The sequence below is a fragment of the Berghia stephanieae genome, chromosome 5, assembly GCF_034508935.2.
Source record: "Berghia stephanieae isolate SIO BIC M18660-M18661 chromosome 5, UCSD_Bste_1.3, whole genome shotgun sequence".
NCBI lineage: Eukaryota > Metazoa > Mollusca > Gastropoda > Nudibranchia > Aeolidiidae > Berghia > Berghia stephanieae.
The window spans coordinates 35,362,005-35,364,504 of record NC_088364.1 but is presented as its reverse complement, the minus strand read 5'-3'; the positions used below and the strand labels follow the sequence as shown (position 1 = coordinate 35,364,504).

The 2,500-nt window shown below is 37.8% G+C and overlaps 1 protein-coding gene across 2 annotated transcripts in view; it reads left to right on the top strand.

Moving 5' to 3' along the window:
- LOC144972813 (guanylate cyclase 32E-like) overlaps positions 1 to 2,500 on the top strand; it is a 221,810-nt gene that overhangs the window by 36,708 nt on the left and 182,602 nt on the right. The window contains exon 2 of one of the 2 annotated variants that reach the window (XM_078914480.1): positions 2,159 to 2,297. The exons of the other annotated variant lie outside the window; for it this stretch is intronic. The gene's annotated coding sequence lies outside the window, so the exon portion shown is untranslated. The remainder of the gene's footprint in view (positions 1 to 2,158; positions 2,298 to 2,500) is intronic. 2 annotated transcript variants of the gene reach the window in all.

The window sequence follows — 2,500 nt, the reverse complement described above, 5'->3', positions numbered from 1 at the left end:
GAGATTGGAACCAGTATTTTGGCAGCACACTGCTGTTCTGTATTAACGCGTAAGTGAATTTGGTGCAATACCAGTTGATGATATAATCGTAGTTAAGGGCGGAACAAAACCACACCCTTTGCCCTTTAACCCCAAATGATTCGGATTGTCCGAACAGTCAATATTCAGTCAACAATGACAATGCTTGCTCAACGAATCGAAAGACATTTGTATTACGTATGTCAAATGGCTATAATGGACCTAGTGTCAAAACCGCAACCCATACTTAAATTAGCATATCTTTATCATCTAAAAAAAATTGAGCTTTTATAAAGGTCAATATCCACTAAACGTGCTCAAAGCGCTTTACAATGGGTTCCTGACCAACAGCAATACGTAACATGTAGAACGAGACATGACGCCTGTTAGGCGACATTACAATTTTTTCTGATATAAACAACGCTGTTTACGGCCAGGTACTCATTTTACACCTGATTACGGTGAGAGAATGTGAGTAAAGAGCCTTTTCCAAGGAATCAACTATGCACCTAGCGAGGCTCGAACCCAAGACTCGAAAGCGAGTGTCATAACACAAGAACACATAGTCGGACAAACAAAGACAATGATTGCTCATTCACATTTTAAGTTCTTTTTCCAATATCTAATCTTTGCTCATTCCAGTAGCGTATATTAACCAGACCTGTCGTGCTCTGGAAAGACACGTATTTAAAATTTGACCAGAAATCTCGTCCTTCAAATATTGATCGATTTGAATGATCTTCATCTTGGCAAAAACTCTCAAACCTGAGACATCGTGTTTTTCCAGAGTACGGCAGTTAACTGGTTATTGCCCAACCCTCCCTAACCTCTGTCCCATCGTAGACTAGACTAACCAAAATCCCGTTTTTTAAAAAAAAGGGGGAATGGTCATGTGATCTGAACATACGTGTCACGTGTTTTTCTCTCTCAAAATCAACTCTTTGGCGAAAATACGCGGTTATAGTCAGCAGACGCACTGTATAAGCTATTTTACTTAAAGCCACTTATCACCATTCCTAGACCCTTTTCTTTCCTGGTACTGAACTTTATGTTCCAGTTTTTTCTTTTAATTAAAATAATAATGGGAAAAGGGACATTACTCGTAACTCTGTAGAAGAAAAGCTTCCATATTCAACAAGCCAACCGAAGCAATGCTGGAACTCGTTAAAACCGAGGATTAAAGAACGTCAACGGGTTTTCCGTATAAATCTTGAAGAGAGTTAACTCTTGTTGTTAAGAAGAATGTAATAGTTGAACAATAAATTAATTCGTCTTTTTAACTCACTCAACCCTAACACCGACTATATCCGTAGTTTACCCGGGTTACTTTTACCCCATTCCTATTTTTTTACATTTTTCTGAGACAACTAATAGGCGTAGTATCAAAGCTAATGGTTTTTAGTTTTTGCATGTTAATGATAGTTGAATAAAACTATCTCTGTACATGCTCATTTTTTAATACATTTTTTTCCAATTTTGAAAAGTAGAAAAAAATCTCTAGGACTGAGTGAATTAACAAACCAAAGTGTCATTGACGTTGGAAGAAGTGTTTAGGCCTAGATCTATATCCCTCAAATGTTATTTCGTAAAATGTTGACATCTTATTCCTGATAAAGTAGTCCTTTAGAGCCATAAGGCTCGGAGAGTCGGAGTTTATTCCGGTTTCTGTTGCGTCAGACGGACAAAAGCAATAGAAAGCAAAGGTGTGATGTCAAAATACTTGTTCCAATCTGATTGGAGGTGTCTTTATGAGGACTGGATACATACACATCGTGCAACTGATCTTCTGGTTTCAGAGTGAAGGCATTATTTTCTAACTTAAATAAATGCTGGTCGTCAAAAAAGACAATCCATCCTCGCTGTTTTTATGCCCCGTAATCCTAAGAATTTGCCTATGCAGGATGCATGTTCTGATAATATAGTGCGAATTGTATATAAAATCAATAGCTGTGTCTCTGTGTTTCTAAAATAGTTATGCCACATAATGATTCAATATGAAATCTATTCATTGTTAGTTCTCCGGAGGACTGGTTACACACTTCCAGTGAGTTTTGAACCGGAAGCGAAGAAGGTGTAAAATCTCGACTTCTGCTTCCCATTGAGGTTATTAGAATTGCAGTGGTATATTTTTCTCCCACAGAGTGCCAATCGGACAATATAATTTTTCAAAACAAGTCTCATTGTTCGGACCTCTGGATTGCAGGCGGTAGGCGGGGATACTATAAGGGATATGAGAGTGTAGATTTACTCAGGCCCTCGTCACAGTCTATTAGAATGAGGTAAGCAGTTGGGTGAGAGCGATTACTCATTTGTGGAAAATGGTCGTTTCTTCTCTTGTAAAGCAAATGTCTTAATGAGCGTATCAAAGCGTATTCTTATTATTTCTTTATAATTAATCTATTCTTTTTAAGTTAAAGCCCACTGTTTGCAACATCTCTTTTGTCCTTGATGGCAAAGCGTTTACCCTTTGTCTGAGCTCCTT